Source organism: Excalfactoria chinensis, chromosome 3 (assembly GCF_039878825.1).
Source record: "Excalfactoria chinensis isolate bCotChi1 chromosome 3, bCotChi1.hap2, whole genome shotgun sequence".
NCBI lineage: Eukaryota > Metazoa > Chordata > Aves > Galliformes > Phasianidae > Excalfactoria > Excalfactoria chinensis.
In genome coordinates this window covers 56,130,379-56,151,316 of record NC_092827.1, presented here as the reverse complement: position 1 = coordinate 56,151,316, position 20,938 = coordinate 56,130,379, and the positions used below count along the sequence as shown (strand labels likewise).

At 41.5% G+C, this 20,938-nt stretch overlaps 1 protein-coding gene across 5 annotated transcripts in view; it reads left to right on the top strand.

The window, feature by feature from the left end:
• Window positions 1–566: 566 nt before the first annotated feature.
• TULP4 (TUB like protein 4) overlaps window positions 567–20,938 on the top strand; it is a 142,159-nt gene continuing 121,787 nt past the window's right edge. For 3 of the 5 annotated variants that reach the window (XR_011903033.1, XR_011903032.1, XM_072331408.1), the window contains exon 1: window positions 567–638. The gene's annotated coding sequence lies outside the window, so the exon portion shown is untranslated. Of the gene's footprint in view, window positions 639–680; window positions 748–1,170; window positions 1,260–20,938 lie in introns of those variants that run through there. The other 2 variants (XM_072331409.1, XM_072331410.1) reach the window with 2 other exon arrangements.

Sequence of the window (20,938 nt, the reverse complement as noted above, 5' to 3'; positions counted from 1 at the left end):
CTGTTGAAGGAATAAGTGGTCTCCTCCCCTTGAGTTTTCTTTGGCTTTTACATATTTTGTTTATTTAAAAGTAGTTCGGAGTGTGAATTAAGAGGTGCGTCTTAGCATGCTTGACAAGAGTGTACTGTAAGTCACAAGAGTACAGAACGGCCGCTGCAAAACACTGATGTGATGCAGTCATTTCCTCGGCTGTAACGTGTCAGTGTATCGAGCAGCAGCATCCTGGCAGGCAACTGAAATGAGCATGTGCTATTTCTATAAACGTTACAAGTTTTGTCTTTTTCTCCCTCTTTGGATGCCCCCGGGTTCCAGTTGCAGGGCTCAGGGGTTGCGTTTGAGCTGCTGTTGCTCCCTCAGGCACAGATGGCTCGAGTCGAACCCAGGAGACGAGAAAAGAAATCAGCGATAGCGAGCTCGGCCCCTCCCAACCTGCCCGAAGGGGAGCTCCCGCTAACCACAGTGCGCCGGCCCCGCCTAGCCGCCCCGCGTCCCCGAGGAGGGCCCGTGCTGGGGGCGGCCCTGGGCCCGCGGCGCCGCACGGCGGGGGCGGGGCCGGCGCGGGGAAGCGGTGTGGTCACGTGGCGGCGGGGTCACGTGGCGAGGAGTCGGGCCCAGCCGCCGTCGCCGCTCCGGTAGCGGTGAGAGACGGAGCCGGGAGGGGAGGGCGCGGGGGGAGGTGCCGCGGGGCCGGGGCGGGCGCGGGGAGGGAGCGCGGGGCTGCGAGCGGCCGCCGCCCGCTCCGCTGAGGTGAGTGAGGGGCGGGGGGTCCCCGCGGCGGGGCGGGGGTGGGTGGGCAGCTCTGCAGCCGTTGTCCTTTTGTTCCGGCGGGCGGGCAGCCCGCTCGGGGGGTGGGGGGAGTTGCCGTCGCTGGCGGTCGGTTCTGATTAGCCTGAGGCCGGCCGGGTGGCACGCTTTTCTCCGGTGCCGGTTGCGCCCGACGCGGGCGGTGCGGAGCGGGCGCGCTCCTTGGGGCCGGGCCGGCAGCGCGGCTCTCGGGGTGCGATGCCGTCGGCGCCGCTTCGGCCCTGCTCGTTCCCCGTCCCTCCGTGCGGAGCTCCCAGCCGTCCCGCGGGGCGCCGGGGAAGCGCCGGGGTCCGCCCGGCCGGCGCTGCTGCTGGGGCCGCGTAGTACAGCATAGAATGGAACCGGCCGGCGGCTCCGAGTGCCGCTGGATGCCCTCTTCTCGCAGCGGCGGTTCGGGGAACGTGCCCGGGTGCCCGGGGGAACGCGAGGTGAAGGGCCGCCCGGGTTATCTATCTGTACGTTCGGGTGCTCGGAGCCCCGCGATATCTCGGGAGGAGCAGACAAAGGCCTCACTAGAGAAGATCTTTTTCTGCTTCTTTAAAAAACGGGATTACACTCGTGTCGTTTTCGTCGGTGACTTCATTGTGCCGGGCTGAGAGCGCCTGTCCCGATGTTAGTGGTGGGGTGGGCAGTGCGCCGTGCAGTAGATAGGTTAGGTAAGAGGTACGTGCTGCTGGCGCGTTCCCACACGGCAGCTGTAAACAGCACAGTTGTTGCTTAATGGCTGTCTTTAAAAATGATTTGTGAAACGTAAGTCTGAAGCCCTAAACTCTCTGACTAATGAAATGCAGAATAGCAAGCACTTGCTCGGGAAAGCGAGTGTTTTGCCATCATAGGGTACTGGCACCCTTGAAGATGACTGTGTGAACGTGAGCCACGAATGCTTAACTGTTTCTATTGAAAGCTTAGTCAGTTCTCACAAAGGAAAAAAAAGAAAGAAAGCGAGTCACAGAACAGATTTCTCTTTACATCGCAGTTCCTGGTAACACTGCTTCAACTGTACCATCGCACGTTTTTCTTCAATAGCAAAATGATGGTGATCCCTGGGGGATGCTCACAACTCCATCCTGTAATCCAGATTTGAGGAATAGCTTCATGCCAGCGGCCCCCTCACCCAAGAGAGCTCTTGCGAGGGAAATGTGGACAAGTGGGCCTCATTTTTTGTATAGGTGATGAGAGCCAAGTGAGATGGAACTATTTCCAAAAGCTGTCTATCTTGCAGTGTTCCCAGTGGTATTTTATAAAAAGGTAATTATCAGTTTTAGCGGGGCTGAAATGAAGCAGTAGGCTGCGGTCTGTGTGTGTAGGTAGATGCTTTACAAATCAAAAACAGCCCAGAAGACTGACAGCTATTGCTGTTGTGAATGACTTTTATAGAAAGTGGATTGCTTTGTACAATACGTCTCTGCTTTTGAGTGGCAGCCTGTGGAATTTGTTCTCACCTACTCAACAGGTGTTTATTCTAAAGCCCTTCCCATATTTCACTCTTCTGAAATTGCTTATTCCCTTTGGGAGCTATACTGAGTTCCTAATTGGTTGGTTCATCCGCTGTGGGTTTTTTTGATAAGTTGCTGAATAGATTCATTTGGTTCTGTTGTAAGCTTACACCAAGCAAACTCTTGCCATGTAACTTCTGTTAGCCCCCCAAATCCTTTTATCACAGAAATGATTGCTTCTGCTGGACTTCCAAATAAAATTCGTTGTGTTTATGATTAGCATCCAGGAAAATAAATAGTACACGCTTCATGTTATTATTAAGCTTACTTAGAATGTACAGCTTTTAACAGTACTTTTCATTAGTAGGTTTCAAAACACCTTGCAAAGGAATTCAATGTAATTATGATTTTCTTATTGGAGGGTCGTCCCCTAGTGCTCATAAAGATATCACTGTCCAACTGTGATTAAGAAACTCCGTAAGAGATTAAGAAATTAGGTATTGATTAAAAAACCCAGTCTCCTTATGATAAAACCCCACAAGCTCACATTTGTTTTGAACAGCTTTATTTTGCTGAATGGTGCCTGAGGTCATTTTGTACTGTTCCTCCTGTGCCAAGGCTGGGAGCTAAGCTTGCTCCTGTTAGGTAGAGCAGGCTTCTCTGCTTCATGTAAAAAGTGACCCTGCAGAGGGCTTAACCAAATTCATGGATGAGTTAGAGAATGATTGAGGACAGGTTTCTCTTAAGGGGCTCCAAGTAATCACAGTGCGTGCCTCCAGTTACCAAGGAGCTTTGCCACTGAGAGGGTTTGTACAGATGTCTTTTGATGTCTATTAGAAGTAAGGGGGAGTCTTGAATGAGTTCCTTGTATTACTAGAACCATTCCATCTTCTTGGCTTTCTTCCTCTTCAGCGTGCGGAGCTGGTGAGAGGTGGTGATTTGGAATCCTGCTTTTGTTGCTATTGACTGGAACTGTTTCTTCTTAAGTATCCCATTTTTTGTAATGCTTCTGGAAGCAGAACAAACTTATGGCACAGGAGGTGTGAGGTGCACCCTCTAAAATAGTGTTTGCTTCCCCCCCCCCCCCCCCCCTCAGCTGTCTCTACCAATTTTGGTGTACAGATGATCACTAATGTTAGTATTGGTGCATTTTAATAAGCAATCTAGTTTAGGACTTGAGATCTCTTATACTGTGCTGATATTTTCCAAAATAGCACAAAGAAATTGTGTTCTGTTTTCAGAAACATCATCATTTATCAATACTTGCTAGGAAATACAAAAGATTTTATAACAGCACTGTTACAGTTTTATTTGCATGGGAACTCCTTGTGTGTGATACTGTCAAGAAATGTGCTCCTGTAACTAATGTCTGAATTGTAGACCCTTCATTAAGGGGATAGCAGCACTTCCCTAAGGTACTGAAATGCTTACAGGCAGCAAGCAGTGAGATCAGTGATTTCAGTTGACTCTATGTGAAAACAGGGCCTGCCTGTAGGCACTGCAGGATCTAGATTTGTTAGATCTGTGTAGATTCAGATTACTGTGGAAGAAGATTCAAGAGGTCCTATTTTGTATGGGAAATTGGTAATCACAGCCTGAACCTCTGATTAATCAGCTGAGGCAAGTGTTGGGTCAGCTGTGGGAGCACAGGTGAGAGTAATTTAGCTGTGCTCCTGGAAGGGGTGGAGCTTGACTCCACCTCCTCTAGACCTCATTTAAGGGCTGACTGCCACTAAGGCAGCATCTCTTGGAGATCTCTCCCCAGTGGAGATTGCCTCAGCATTTCCAAGCAAAGGCATCCATGTTGGTGAGTTTGTCCCCTATAAATAACCTTTTGAATATCTGTTACCATCTTTGTACCATTCCACCTTACATATTTCATGGAGGAGATTTTTTTTGCCCATTTGTGTGGTCATTATTTTGTGACTCAGCACCTTTTGTCTTGGGGGACACGCACACACACAACACGACTATTGCTATCATCCTTGCTTATTTATTTCATCTGCTGTCACCTGTTTCATGTCATTTTTAGTTGATGTCCTTGTTTACTTACTTTTACAGTACTTAAAAGTTTATTTTTTTAGAAAATGGTCTCTGATAGTTTTTGCTTTGTGCTTATACTATGAAAAACCTTAGTACTCCTCAGCTGCATGTCAAGTCTTTGATACCTAGAACATATCACACCTGTCTTTGAGAGCCTCCCACTGGAAATATGGGCTCTTTGCATGGCATGGAGATCCTGGCTTGTTTGATTGTCCTCTGCATAGTTTCAGAGCTAGCAGATCCCACCCTGCTAGGAGTCATACATGCTTTCCTAGTTTCCTGAGTTTAAATCATCACTGATGCCCTTGTCTAGTGCAGAATACTCTTCGCAAAACATGTATTTGAAGACTAATTTGGCCATTAGAATATAAGAAATCTATCACTTTTCAGTACTAGTATCGTCTATTCTTTTGCTTTGTACATGTGGCTGAATAATTTCCTGTGAAGACATTCTTCTCATTAAATGTTTGCTGAAGTGAATATCTTGTCAGCTAAACTGATTTCTAAATAAAATCTTCAAACACTTCTTGTTTCATTAGTTTAAATAGTAATTGCTAAGTAATATTTGGAAGGAGGCCAAAGCCGTATCTATTCATGCAGCCATTTGAAGAAAATTACTGCATATACTTTATCGGTGTTACCTGGCACCACTTAAGCAGATGAAAAACATAGGGAGGATTGTGATGTTGGATACAATACAAAACAAAAGCAGCATTTTTCACACAGAGGGTGGTGACGCACTGGAACAGGTTGCCTGAGGAGGCTGTGGATGCTCCATCCCTGGAGGCATTCAAGGCCAGGCTGGATGTGGCTCTGGGCAGCCTGGTCTGGTGGTTGGCAACCCTGAACATAGCAGGGGGGTTGAAACTAGATGATCATTGTGGTCCCTCTCAACCCAAGCCGTTCTATGATTTTCTGATTCTGCATGTGTTAAGAACACTGCTGAAGAGCAGTGTTTCTGGAGATGAGCAGAAATAAAATCATAATGAAAAGCAAAGGTGGGCTTATTGCTGTGCCAGGAGTGGATCAAGGTCCACAGGGGTTCTTTAGTTGGAGAAAGACCTTGATTTGTGATGTTCTTACATTGAGCGGGGAGAGTGCAAGAGCTGCATGTGCTCCTTTTTGTTCTGTGTTGGTGCAGTACCCAGTGCAGTGGGAACCTCGTTCTGCTTTGCAGCGGAGTGTTGCTGGCTGTGCTTCGTAAAGAACGAGTCTCTGCTCTGTCGGAATGGTGGGCTGACTTCTAGGAAATCCCGTTAGTCATAAATAACTAAAAAGTAGAACACAGCCCCAAAGATCTACCTGTCTAATACCTGAGTAAAGTACATGGAAGGGAAACTAACACAAATCCTCTATTTTAGATAATACAGGCTGTAGATAATAGTTAACACTGTATTAAAAATATCACAAATGTTACTCAGAAAGCTATTTTAAGTGTTAAGTAAAACTCGAAGGGGGGAATGAATTCAGCTAAGGGAGAAGGAGTTATCTATTTGTGGTGCCTTCCCCAGCTCTCGTGAGTGATGCAAGTATATTAAGAACTGTTGCTATATAAATATCTTGGCTGCTATACAAGTGCCCTACATAGTGCTTGAAAATGAGGGAACTGAGTAGTGTAGGTGTTGAACAGCTTTAGATATTTTACCTTCATTTTTTTTTTCCTGTGGAAAGAAATGCCGACCAAGAATAAGCTCGGACCAGAGGTGTTTTCCACATGAGTATCTTGTTTTGATGATGAGTGATAGCAGGTGCTTAGGGTGTGCAGATAGCTGGATGTCTGAAGGAAGCTTCACTAGCTTCTATCAGGGTGCAGTTTAGAGATCTCTTAACAGACAATTTGGTACTGAATCGTTTAGTTTTTAATAGCTGTGATGAATTTATGCAATCCCTTTTTGAACCCTCAGAGACATTAACATCTGCAGCATCTAGTGATGCAAGACTGATAGAAATGGAGGTGTTCATTTCTAGTTAGAATCATGGACTGGCTTGGGTTGGAATGGGCTTAATAGACACACACACAATAATATGGAAAAATACAAATAAAATGGAAAAACACAACACAGTTCCACTGTTGAGAGGTTAAAAGCTATATTCTTCCGCTCCCTTCGTTTTGCACAGTGCAAATGCTTGCTATGTTTAATTTGTAGAGTTTGATATCAAACCTGTATGGCTGAGGTTGACTGCTCTGTGTGTACATCTGGAATGTCAGACATGTGGAGGCGCTTTATCTTACTTACTGGGACATAGCTCTTCCATCTTCTCACTTTTAGTAATGTCCTGTTTGCTTATATCTTGCATTTCTCTTCAGCAGTTCTCTGGTTCTATTTCACAGTCAGCTTTGCACTTAGAAATGTATCTTTTTGTAGAGACTGCGGAGTTGATATCTGAGTATGAATTGTACCTGCAGATAGGTTGTGGGCCTCTGAAAGGTAATGGCTGAGTTTGTGAATATTTGTAAGAATGGAGAAAGTTTTGATTTAAAACTTAATCAGATAGAGCTACTAAATCAGCTCTTAGTATGCAATTATCATAGCGGTGTAGCAGAAGACAGGTACTGCACCCATATTTGTTGCACGGTTATTTACAAAACATTGTTAGATGTTACTGAATAGTTGAAAACAGAACAGCATGCAATGAAATGGCCCTCCTGCAGCCCCTACTTCTTGAATTTTTACTTCATCCGTTAAGAAACAGTGTTATAAATCAGATGGTTTTGATGGCTCGGACGCCTTTTTGGGACCTTCCCACTTCGATGTGGACTTATTCCTGGCTTGGATTCCTCCTTCCTCCTTTTCTGTGCTAATGTTTGCTAGCAGATCTTTAAAGATGGTTTTGTTGATGCTTAAGGCAAAGATCCTTCATGGGCATGTATTCCACAGGTTTATTTTATTTTTTATTTGTCAGAACAGAAAATGGGGATGCAGCTCCTATTGCCTGGCAACTTTACAAAATTAATTAGAGTGATAAAGGTGGTTGAATTCTAGGAGAGAGATTTAAATAAATGCATTGGAGTCTTATAACGAAATGGGAGGCTAAGCAGTGAAAATCTGCTGTCTTGAATGAATGATCAAGAGAGAAAATTAAACAACTTTATGTTACTGATAAGAGATTTGGAACCATTTGCAGCTTTTCCAAAGGAGATTAAAAAAAAAAAAAAAAAAAAAAAGTTTATTTATTTATTTTAAGTTAGCTATAGCAAGCTCCATTATGACAGTAGGCCATCGTGAGCAAGAATTAGTCTGTTTTGTTGAACAAAAAAACTTATATGCAGCAATAGGTTCTATTAAAAGTGAATACAAAGCATAGGATTAAGTGATTATGTTTCCTTCCTATGAACAACAGATTTTCAGAGGCGGATTCTTCCCAGATTTCACCAACCTGCTGAGGAGCCATTCTTTATAGCAGTAGAATAACAATGGAACACGTGTTTGATCCAGTGTACATAATTTCCCAGTGTTGCAAAGAGAAGATTTGCATTTGGGTGTCTTCACCAGACCTGTGGTGAGACTGAGGAAAGTATGTTGTATGAAGAAGTACAATTTGAGCTCAGTAGTAGTGCTAGGAGTATGCCTGTGCAATATTAGCCCCCCTCTCATTCTCAAAAGGTTAAGTACTTAGTTTTATTAATAAAGCAGTTGGCTTGGAAATTGTTCTTTCTGCAAAGGAGATAAATGAGCCGCCACTGATGTTGTAGCATGGGAGGCGATGAAGAAGATTATATTGGATATTCTCATAATACACTGTTGTTTTCTGTCCTGCTAGAGGGTTTTGCAATTGTTATTAATGTAAAGAGCAGATGGCCAGAATAGTGGTTGTTTTGGGCTAAACGTGACCTGTAATGCTTAAAGATTTCAAAAAAGATAGTGTTCTGTTTTCATGGGACAAGAAAGTATTTAGTCGCTATCAAAGGATGGTTATTCCAAAGGTTGGGTAGTTTATTCATTCATTCCCTTCCCCCTTTGGAATTTGGTTTAAGTACTTCTGGTGTGAGGAAACAACTTGTTGGTTTGGAGAGAAAATATTTGTGATTTGATTGTCCAGAGCTGTGGTGACAGAACAAGCTCTTGCTGGTTTTAAAATAGCATTGCTCATTGAAACTTTGTTCTCTGGTTTGCATTTGAATTTGTTTTCTCCTTCCTTGTCCAAGAGTGAGTGAAACCTGAGAATTTTTATTGATGGAAGTGATCAGTTTTCTTCATGTTTGACAGAGAACAAAAACTCTCCTTAAATAATAGTGGGACCTCTGCATGGGTGGTAGTAACCTAGTTTTTACGGTGTGTCTCCAGGAGTAGATCATCTCCTAGTAGCCCAGTTTTGGCAAAGAAAGATGTAATGGAACAGATGTGTCATCAGAGTTGAGACCCTATTGATTTGCCTCCAGCTGCATTGTCACACTGATAAATGTCACCTGATGACTCAGTGTCCATACCAGTGTGGAAACGGTTGTTTTCACTTATGTTTACTCCTTTCATTTGTTGGTATGTGGACTAAGATTTAATTGCTTTCTGAGCCTAACTCTTAACCAAGCTCTTGAAATGGTGGTGTTTGTTTCTTTTTCCCTGGAATATTTTTAAGACGTTTATTTTATTGTGGTTTTCACTGGCAGGACTGGTGTGAAAGCATTCAGTGAAAGATGTTTAAGTACTGGTAATGCTCAGTTCCTTCTCTTGATTGTTCCAAGTGACATTTTTGAAAGCCTTTCATTGTTTTGTTTCAGAGCATCTCGTTATGTTAGCTGATCTGAAAATCTAGCTGGAAAGTTGTTCCAACTTAGAAATAAATCACCAATTGCACGCATGCACATTTGGCTGCACAGTGAGATCTATTTTTAGAAGAGGGTTCTGTTCTGATTTCACTTAATTTTAATAGTCTTTTACATTCATTTGAGGCATCCTAATGACTTCTGGGATCTTATCCAGTCTTTCCTAATAAATGTGTGACTCCTGTGGATCAAATTTCAGATTCGGTTGTGTAGGGAAAGTCCCACTTATCTGCCAGAAAACTTCAGGTATTCCAGTAATTCCTGGTGTGTGTTCAAAGTACTGCCTCTGCTTGTCTGGTCTTTGTGGTAGCAGCGTCTTAGTGATTGGGAAGGCGAAGCAGCCTTTGGGAGGTTACTGCCACATAAATGTAACATTACCATGTAGATTAGTGTTATGGTGATTGCTATTTTTTTTTCTTTATGAACCTATGGTAGTCCAAGATGGGTAGTTACATTTGGGTTTTACTTCTGTTGTGCGTTTGCTGATGGTTGCAGCAGTAGATTGGGAGTCAGAACTCCTCTACTCTCCTCCTACTTCTGTCATGAGATTCTGTATTGCCTTGAGGTGCTTAATTGTCTTTTACTCAGTGGTATAATGGGAATAATGCTATTTTCCTACTTATCCTTAGGAGCATTTAGGCTAGCAAAGCGCTTTCAGAAAACTGGATAGAAGATTGAAGACTCAGGGTCATGTTAAGTAACATCATCATGTAGTTGGACACGAGTCAAACATTCACTTAACAGAGGATGAGTAGGCTGTGCAAAGGTTAAAATAAAAAATGCAGAAAAGGAGAGGGGGCCAAAATAAGAGAGAGTGAACCAAAAGTAGTGCAGTGCAACTCCACTGCTTCTTTATTATTCTTGAGATTGTTTGCTTTTGGGGCTCTCTCTTAATGTCTGTAGACTGTCAACAGTGGCACTTAAGTAGCGATATGTTGAAAAGACTGGCAGAAAATGTGTGCCTGGACGAGGTCCCTGTATGTGAGGCACGCAGTCAGATGTCTTCACTAAAGCACTGCTGTGTCTGAATGACTCTTCCACCTGTTTGCAGGTTTGGAGTATGGCTGAATCAAAATGTGCTACGTTGGGAGTTTTGGGCGTTAGCAATGAAGAGCCTGTATCGATCATTTGTTGGCAAGGGTGCGTTTGTGATGGAAGGGTTGACTGGGCAGCTGAGTGCATTCCTGCTTCTTGTGTAACAGAAAACACTTCTATTGACTATTCAACTTTATAGAGATGTCTCTTCCCCACAGATTTGTGTGTAGGGAGTGTTTTCGTTTTACACAATCCTTTATGTCTGCGTTTATTGAAACAGAATGAATAAAGCACGGTTGCTCTTGTTTGAAAAATCTCTTCCGATGTTTGGATTTATTTTTTTGGAGAATGGACTCTTAATTCCTGTAATAACTTTCTTTAATATTTACTCAGCTATTATGCCTCAGATTTATATTTGAACAGGATAGTATGTGATATGAAAAATACATTTTATCCATTTCATAGTTTGATTAAGACCAGAATTAAGCACTAAGGTTATACAGTCACAACTTCTGCATGGAGCTGCCTGTTTTTTATGTGAGGGAGTTGGTATTGGTTGAAGCAGAGTTGGTATTTTTGTTGCTTTTTATTCCTCAGCCCCTCCGAGACACTAATTATGGGCTCCGACTTAAATACAGATGTGATCTTCATTCTCTCATGTAGTCAACTGTTCTTAGGTCTGTTCTCTTCTTGCGTTTCAGGTTCAGGTAAAGACTTGGCAAACAGGGTTGTAGTTCAAGGCAACAAGGCAGAGATAAAATTCCCTATGTCAAAGGGAGCAGTGTATGGGAGATTGGTAATCACAGCCTGAACCTCTGATTAATCAGCTGAGGCAAGCATGGGGTCAGCTGTGGGAGCACAGGTGAGAGTGATGTAGCTGTGCTCCCGGGAGGGGTGGAGCTTGACTCCATCCCCTCTGAGACCTCATTTAAGGGCTGACTCCCACTGGAGCAGTATCTCTTGGAGATCGCTCACCAGGGAGGACTGCCTCAGCTGCTTCGGTCAAGGCACCACCGTTGGTGAGTTTTCCCTTTACTCATTCACTTATATACCTTCTGTACATTTTGTTTCCATCTGTACATTTAAAACCAATACAGAGCAGTAAGAAAAGGCGAAAAGGTCCTTGCTCGTCGTTTTGAGATTTATCAGTGTTCTGGTGCAGATGTTTATTCAGAAATGGGAAAAACAAAATCACATTCTTTCATGCTAATTTTCCTTGCTAGGTTTCTCAAGTTGTGCGAGGCTTTCCAGGTGCCCTGCCTAGAGCTGCTTGCCTGCTTTCTTTACAAGGTATCTTGTTTACCTCTCTTGATCCTTTCTAATTTTGGGCAGGCTTATTCTCTCTTCAGAGGCTTACTTGCCATCTTTGAGTACCTGAGTAAATTCAGGGCTCTCTTGGGGGCTTCCATTTGTCAAAAGATGATATGCCGCTGTCCCGTCTCTTCTTTTGTCCCTCTGTACTTTTGAGACTTTCTTTCAGGATAAGCTCCTGTGGCTATGCTGTTGATACTGTGCATTGTTCCTCTCCGTGATACTGCTGGAGGTTTTCACTACCTGTGCTGTGATGTTTCTTAGGTGGCCTGTACTGTAGCACTCTGGCCATCTCTTTCAAGCTTTTCTAGCAGAATTTTTCAAAGCAGTCTCTTTTAAAGTATGCCTAAGTGGTAACAAGGAGGAGTGATAGAAGTTATGGGAGACGCTGGTTTCCATACAAAAGAGAACTCTCAGAAGTGCACAGTTTGTTTGGGAGCATTAGGGTATCTAGTGTATTTTGCAGCAGGCTTCTTGTGAACTGACAGCCAAAGACCTTTTGTTCTGTGTTTTGGAAAATTTCAGGCCCAGAACTCTAGTGTTGACTTAGTCAAAACACCGCTCAGACAAAAACATGTTCAGACAAGATCTATATATAGCTGCTGCTCTGAAAGCCTCAGTGTCCCTTCTTATATTAAGTTTTTCAGACTTAATAAAGAGATATCTCGTGTTCTGTATTGCCTGGAGGATCAAAGGCTTAAGAAACATTAAGAAAAATTCAGATTTTGAGAGCTATTTGCCTTAGCACTTATTTGCTTCGAATATCTGTTGCGTAATTTCTCTGATATTTACAAACTAAATGGGCAAAAGCTTGGATTTTTCTTAGAGTAATTTGTTTATTCTGTTTGATTTTTTTGTCATCTAAATTCTGAAATCCTTACTGATGAGTTTAATTATAAACAAGACGTTCTGTCATTTTGGTGATAAGTCTAAATCTGCCTTGGGACAATTGCCTCCTCCCTTATGTGATGTCAGTGGAAAGCCTGAAAATGCTGCAGTACAACAGATTTCTTTCTCAGCTAGAAAACAAAAGTTTATTGTCAGTGGCTTATTAGATTCTTAGTATCATGGAAATTCATTTTGTGTCATGTAGTACACAGTCGTCCTTCCATTAAATACTCTGTCTCTTCATGGTTATGAGCAAAATCAGCAGAGCATCTGAGTGTGTTCATAACTTGGTATGTGGAGGCATATTTTGCTGAACTTACACCTTGAATCAGCTGTAAAGGTTGCTTCCTACTTTCCACTGCTGGAAATACGTGTTATATGCAATGAAATAAAGATATTCTATGCAGTTTTTGCACTAGGAGAGACATGCTGTTTGAAAAGAGGTATTTCTATTCTGTCCTGTTTCCCTGGCCTCAGCTCTGGTATATAATTACAGTAATAGCCAAAAATGTCTGGAAACAATCTAGCATGAGGATAACAATCTCTTCTCTCAGGTGCTTGCAGTTTCTGTTCAGTTTTGAAAGCAAACATGTTTACTTCTATCAGTTGTGTCTTTATTGGAATAATACAAAAGTAATCGCTGTCATCTTAATTTTTTTCATCTCTATTTTGTGTCTTGCTTAATTGTTGATTGTACATTGTTTTCCTAATACACGTTCCCACCTCACTGTATGAAGAATGCCTCATTTGTTGAGACAGGATTATCTTGCTCAGTGGATTTTATGAACATGTCATTTCTGATGTCAGATGATTTATCGTTTCATTGGCAGGCTAATAAATTGCTTCAATCGTTTCAATTTTGTTTTTCCTTCTTCAAGCATGCAAGTGTCTTACAAATGCTGTTGCTAGGATGAAGGGCACAGATTCTCCCCCACCCTGCATCCCCATTAAGCTAATGCATCATCCTTTATATTTGGTGGCAGATGACACTGTAGTATGTGCTTTTGGCATGTGTACTCAGCCTAGGAAAGTGATACCATGCCTGAAGTCTGATTCAGAGCTTTAGTACTGGCTTCAAAATGAAATGGCATAAATCTCAAGTGTTATTTTCTTCACCCTGTGAACCTGCAACAGGCTCATTCCCTGTATGACCTTAATTCATAGCCCCAGAAGGAAACTTGCTCCCTGTGCCTTTGTTTTCCTGTCAGAGGGTTCCCTTTGGCTCATCATTAGCTGCCCTACAGGAGCGATGTTTGTCGTGACCTGGTGTCCTCAGCAGGAAGGGAGCAGATTAGTCACTGCTCAGGTTGGAGCCAACTTCTAAAGGCTGACCTTACTGCTGCCACATGACACTGCGGAGCTCGGCAAACAATGGTTATTTTTTTCTTCTTTTGGCTATGTAAGTAGATTGCTTTAATTTGGGGCTGAGGAGAAAGAAGAAATTCTAATTTCTACATGGTCTGTGTACTATGAGTCTGACATGCTACGTTGATGCCACATTCATCAGTCTGAAATCTTGTATATGTTGAGATTTGAGGTATAAAGAATCTGTTCTTTTCTTTTTTAGAAAAAAACCAAAACCCAAACAAAAACACAAAAACGCAAAGAAAATAAAACTGGTGTGTTCAGAAGGCTTTGGCGGACAAATCACATTGCAGTCTGGCTGTGACAGCCTGATATTTCTCCTGCTGTAAGTGGTGGAGACTGTAACCACTCCGCTGCTGATTCAAGAGGAGAGAATGTGTGCTTATAGCTCGTGCAGTTCTCCTGGTAGTTTGACTTTTTTAGCTCAGCATTATCTTCTTTCCCCGCTCTGAAACTGAGGTTCAGGACCTCTTTGTTTGGTGATGACAACACAAGTCCTGAATGGAGGAGGTAGCTTTCACAGGCAAAAATTTGCCCTTTTCTTTTTAAATTAGGATATGTTAGAGGGTATTTACTGGGTAGCTAAGAAAAGATATAGTATGTACTATTAAGTGCCCATTTTAGTCTAAGCATGGTAGCAAATTCAGACTTTAGCGTAACTTATCAACTTTAATTAAAATAACTTTGCTAATAAGTATGATGACTGCCTCTTAAATACTTTCAGGTGAAATTTTAAGTATGTCGTATGACCAAAATGAGAGAAATTGCTTGGTAAATATTTGAATTCAGTTTGCTAAAGGGGCAGCTCACTTTGCAACAGATTTTCTTCAGTAGGCATAGACAGAAAATTCTGTTTTAGTTTAGTTTGTCTTTTTTTTTCCCCCTTCAAAATAAGCAACTATGAAAAAGCTTGCAAAGAGTAGGAAATGAAATGTGCTGTTGAGATTAAGAAGTTCTCTTAAGGACGTGATGTCCAGAAGGCTCAGTTCATAATGTTAATACTTCTTTTGTTAGCAGGGGAAAACAAAAACAAACGTAGTTTTTAATGCAGAACATAATAGAAGCATGTGTGTCCAAAATGTCTATTGTAGTTTTATAATTAATGTTGTCTAAATATTGTCTAAATCTTGTATAGCTTGGATTTGTGTAAATGAAATTTCAGTTTCCTTTGAAACCAGCTTGACACACTTTGAGTTTGCAAGATAATCCCCTAGTGTAATACTTTACAGTATTGCAACTTATTTTTTTTCCTCCCATCCCTGACAACTGCAGTGACATTGGATTTGACTGGTTGGCAGTGGTACCTTCTTTTTCTAGGCTGATTCTTGTAACGCTGAAGCATCCATGCCAGGGATGCTTTCTGTGTCAGTGGTATCTATACGGCAGTTCAGAGAATAAGTAGTCTGTTTACTGTTCTTTAACATCAAGTATGAAAATAATCTGGATAACTGTATGTTTAAGTATCGCAATTACTTAAATGTGAATGCATTATGACATTCCAGTTTGTAAACAGAAGTATCAAATGTGGGGTTGATATATTTGCTTGTAAATCAGCATCAGTTTAAGGTTACTATCTAGTAGCTGACTCTATCACACCAGGAGTAGTAATTCAGAATCAAAATGATATATCTAAATCAAATTTCCTTGCTTGATGATGGAGATAATACCCACACTTGGTTACTGTAAATCATTTTGAATTAACGTGGCCCGTGTGCCTGTCTTCCTGCAGTGAGCCACAGGAGAAGTATTTTGACACATGATGTGTTTCACCAAATGTTAATGGTTATTTTTAAATATGAGAACAAAAAGCAGAATGTTGGTTATGGCATTTCCTGCGAATCCAAAACAGATAGAAAGGTTTTGAAGCCAGATGGACACAGACAGGGAAACATCAGATAAATTAATGATAGGATCACAGCTTACAGGCTGGATGTCTGTAGTGGCTGTTTCTTTTTCTGATGCTGTCTTCCCCTTCAGTATTGGAGAAGGTTCTCCATTTGCGTTCCATGAGGAAGGTCCGTGGGCCCAGCTGAACAGATCTAACGTCTTACTGTTTCTTAGACTGCACATAAGTCTTGTGGGTCCTGCCTGTTCCTTTGCCTCAGCTCTGACCCTCATTTGACTTTTCAGTGAGTTGTTTGAGCTCAGAGAGTACTCCTCGCTTTTTTGTTGTTTGTTTCGGTATTTATTTTCTGTTGGTTTAAGCAGAGTCTGCCCAAGGAGAAGTCAGACAGGCAGCAGGCAGTGAACAGAGAGACCGAGGTTGACTGGACCTAGGAACCAGGGCATAGGTCATGGAGGTGTTGGAGACTAAGAAGTCTTTCTGTTGCGTTGGCTGCTTTGAACATTTTACTTTCCTTGTAGGTCTGTGTTTTTGGTCTCCTTATTTGGTATAACTAGTGTCATACCTACCGTAGAAAGCTGCTAAAAAATTGTATAATGCATACCTGCCTTCAAGGCAAGGTGCCACTCTGCAAGTAGTGAGAAAGGGCTTATAGAAGCAGTCCTGACTAACTGTGTACTAACTGTCCTACTTTTGCCATAAAGCTTTATCTCTGAAGAGATAAGGTATTATAAAGGCGTTAAATTGCCATTGATAACAGTGTCATGTGCCAACTGTGCAGTTGCTTGAGGATGGAGAGCTCCAGTATCTGTAAACAGGTGGATCCCCATTTATGTGAAACATCAGTAGCTGTCACTGCCAAATTTAAATAAAATGCTTCTTGAAAATGTTATGGAGTTTGATGTGTGTTTAGGAGAGAGCTCTTAAAAATAATGAAAGTGTAAAGAATGGAATCTATTGAGGGTAATTGCAGTGCAGCAATAGAATAAACTAAGAATTAAAAAAGAAAAGAAAAGCCCAAGATACTGTCATTTTGTTGTGAAGTGCTGTCAAAAATCATAATAAAAGGTAATGGCCAGGCCTTATTTGCTCTCAGAGCAAAATGTCCTAGTTCCTTGACATCGAGGCAGAGCAATGTTTTACTGAGAATGCTTTTCTTCTCTTTGTGAAGAATGATGAAGCTTTCTGAGTATTAATGATGCTGTGGGAAGAGCAGGGCTCGCTGCTTAAATCATTGAAGGTTGCTATGAGTAACAGAGTCGTGTTCCCATAGGGCATACCAATGTAGTTATAGAAGCTTCTTTTGAAAATTGGTAAAGCTTCAGTTATTTCTAGCTGTGCTTTAGAGCAAATCAAACAGTAATAATTGTTGAACAGAGCTGACCTGTGTGGATCCCGTTTTTATTTACAATGGCATATGGGCTCACAGAAGATAAAGCTGGAGTTTGCTTTCTTAGTTTGTTAGAGCTCTGGTCAATCTGGGTGCAGTTTTGAGGAGCAGCAATAAAGGACATTCTCTGTCAGCCCAGAGCTCGGCTTTTGTCTGTTTCCAGGAGAGCAACATCCTATAGTCACAGGATACATTGCATGGAGGAATGTCACAAAGCTGTAAGTGCTGTGCTATGCTCTGCTTTGAAGATTTGATAAATGTAAAGGTGGGAGCACTGAGTGGCAGTAATCCTGTGACATCTGCATGGCTCTATGTAAGAAGCAAACGCTGCCTTAGTGTAGAACATCCCAGTGTATGTGCTGCCTGTCCCCACGGGAGCCTGGCTGCCTGGCAGGAGATGCTGCTGGTAATTGGATCCCTGCATTGCTCTGGGATGTTGGTCTGTGATCTTGTAGTGTCTGGCTTTATTTTGCTGTTCATGTTGCAGGGTTGATAGGTTAATGATCCAGTGTAATGTTTGAGGTTTTAGAATCACTGAGTAGCTAGCTTTATCCTGCATTTAATTTAGGTTTTTCATTCTTTTAATTGTTAGGAAGGGAGTTTTTGTATTTCAACGTGGTAATTTCTGTTCATCAGCTTTGTTTCCTGCTGTCATTTGGTAGAACAGTAAGTGAAAGGTAATGTCATTTTTGTTGTTGGAGTGGAATTTTCTTAAAACGTCATTCTTGAGTTACCTAACTTCAGAAACTTCGTATCAGCTTTATGAAATACTGAATATTTTATATTTCTTGTTGAAATTCTTTTTGTTTTGTGCATCAGTCTACTGCAGCCCATGGCTGTTTGATACAGATACAGCTGAAGTGTTGATATCAGTGCAGTCTAGTTAGCATTGTTAACAAGAAAGCATACCAAGTAAACCTCCTGTTATTCTGTGGTCTGTAAACAGTAGCTGATGGAGAAATTATTAGGGTTTTGTAACAGCATTAGGTACTAAAATGGTATACCATCTTATGTTCCCTGAATCTCAAAAGAAACTGGTATGTACAAATCCTCTTAAGTGATAGAATTGAACTCCTGCATATGTTTTCATGTAATTTGTTTTAATAGACTTTGTGAGCTCAAGGGGACCACTGACACTGTGAGATTAAGATGTTACCTTGCCAAGCTGCTTACCAGAAAAAGCAGAAGCATTTTCTTTGGCAGCTTGCAAGCAGACTTACTGATGTATAGAAGAGAAACACATGTATAGATGTGGCATTTTGAGAGGGAGCAGTCAAGGCAGTAGTTTGTCTTAGCAGTTCTTTTCCTTGGGTTGTTCTGTTTTTCACTATTTATTATGCAGGAAAAAAAAAAGAGTGTAGTAAGTTCTATGTTTTATACAGATGTAGAGCTACTTTGTAAAGTACTTATTAAATGGAAAAGCTATTGTAATAAAATTAGTTTGTCTAAGAATATAGTAATTCTAGGTGTGGAAGGAAAAAAAAACAACATTGATTTTAAGATGGCTTTGAAGTTTCAGGTCAAAATTATGTTATTTATGAAATGACCTCATATTCCTTTTACCTTATTGTTGCTTTTGACTAGAATTTGCAACCGGGGTGGAATCCTAAGGAATATAATGTCACATTCAAAAAGAGAAAAGAAAAATATTAGTGAAAAAGACCAAACTTTGTGCATGTACTTCACTTACTAAGTGCCATCATATTACTCCCCCAAATTCCTTTCTTCATAATGAAGCAGAAAAAATGTATGAAGCTGACATTCTTCAGTTGAGTCAGTCTTTTTCCTGGCGGTTTTGAAAAGTTCACCATGTTGATCTGAGGATCCTTGTGCTCCTTGGTAAAGGCAGCAGATTACACATGGAAATGGGAAAGAAAAAAAATCTAATTGAAGAATGTCAGTGTATTTTCTCCTGTGTAATGTGGATCACTTTATTTCCGTGTGCATGTGAGTACATTAGCTCTGCAGGTGCATTTATCTTCTGTATCTGGAGGCAGTGGATTTAGATGCTGTGATGAGTCTTTCCTCTGGATTTTTGTGCTTCATGGATTCTGAAACTGAGCGTTAACAGAAAATCTCATAAGCATAGATTAGATAAAAATACTGAAAGGTATCGAGAGTTTTGGATTGACTAAGAGAAATAATTGGTTTCATCAAGTTGGCACTTACATAACTTCTGTGGGAAAACAAATGGAAATAAATATCAGCACTAGCTATAAAGCACTGAGAAATATTGCTTCTACTTAAAAAATGTCAATCTGTAACATTAGTTTTCTTTTTTGGTGAAATTTGAGTGTTTGTTGAAAGGAAGGACATTTTCCATAGCTTTGAAACTGAACAGAAACAAGCGTGATCAGGTGACTGCAGGTACACAAATTACATGAAATATGAATGTCGTGGAATGTTAACCAATGGATATATCAATGCAATTAAATGTAAACATGAATTTTATAAACAAAGTTTAGAGTCATTGTTGTAACATTTTTGAATGATAGAGTTGTTCGTAGTGCGCTGTACTGTGATGTCTTATTCTGGCTTGAAATTTTTGTTTTATGAGTCTAAATGTTTTATGTGTGTAACAGGAGGGGTTAGCCAGGGTGAAAAGCAAATCATAATTGCAAAGTGCTTTTCAAAACAACAATATTTGAACACAAGACTGCTATGCCAGTTCACAAAAGTATGTATTATAGAGTCATAGACTGGCTTAGGCTGTAAGGAACTGTAAAGCACACCAAGCCCCAGTCCTCTGCTGTGGACAGGGCTGCAGCTCACTAGCAGGTTGCCCAGGAGGGGCCTCATCCAACCTGACCTCGATTGCCTTTAGGATGGGGCACCCACAGCTCCTCTTGGGCAGCCAGTGCCTCACCACCTTCTGAATGAAAAAATTCTTTCTAATATCTTATCTGAACGTCCACTCTTTTAGTTTAAAACCATTCCCCTTCTGCCTCTTTGGCAGATACCCAGCATGGTCTTACTGTGCATAGGGAATGCTTGCTTGCTTCATTCTGGCCTCCTTGCCTCTGTTTTATAGAGGACCAGTCAACGCTTGTCACATTAATACAGACTGATCCACTCAAAACCATCATTCACCACCCTGGGCACATGTGCACAGCTGATCTGATGCCCTCTAAGTCTTACTAGTGTAATGACTCACTTCCATACGCAAATCTTTGCTTTGTTGAGAGCATTCATTTAAAGCTCTCAACTTCTAGAGAGGCCTCTATAGCAACTTGCTTCTCAAGGTTGCAATAAGGCAATCACTCTTTCAATCTGTCTTTGTGACACGATATTCTTTTAACATAGACAGCTTTGCACAGACTTCCTCAAGGAGAGAGACATTGTGCTTTTGAAATAAAATGGAACAGGTATGGGAGAGAGATGTAGCTGTTACTTAGCTCTGTGTGTCTTATGTGAGAGTATCCCCTCCTTTGCTCCTAGACTTCCAAGCATTGCTTTTGTGAGGTGGATGCAAGTCCTCTAACACAGGCTGAAACCTTTGGTTGTGGCACATCTGAGGGGCAGGCAAGACTAGAGCTAAGTTCCTGTTCCCCAAACCCAAAGACTGTGAAACATGACCCAGTGTCCTGCCCTGCTGCTGTGTGTTATGCCCATGCTGCTCTGCAGTAGTTACCCACTGTTTATCAAATTTCTGACTGAAATATCCTTGCTATCCAATAGAAATAATTCTTTATGTGGGGCTCTTATGAATTCTGAAAACCAATGCCTTCTGTTTTCCTCCCTCATCTCCTTTTTTTTTTTTTTTTTTAAAACTTTAAAAATTATTGCCAGTGTTGCAGTCTGTGTCACATACAAGGGTATACTGGGATTTGGGGGGTGCATAGCAAAACTTCAATGTACGTTCAGAAGAAAGTATTAAGAGAGTCTGTGGACAGATTTTGGAGATAATTAGGAACTATACAGAGCTGCTGCAGGCTCCAGGGATGTTTGCAGGCTGCAGAGTGTTCCTCAGGGAAAGGAGTTGTGCTGTAATTACAGGCAAGGTCAGTGCATTCAGTTCAGTGGAAAAGAGATGGTAAGAGCTGGGGCTCTGCTGAACATTT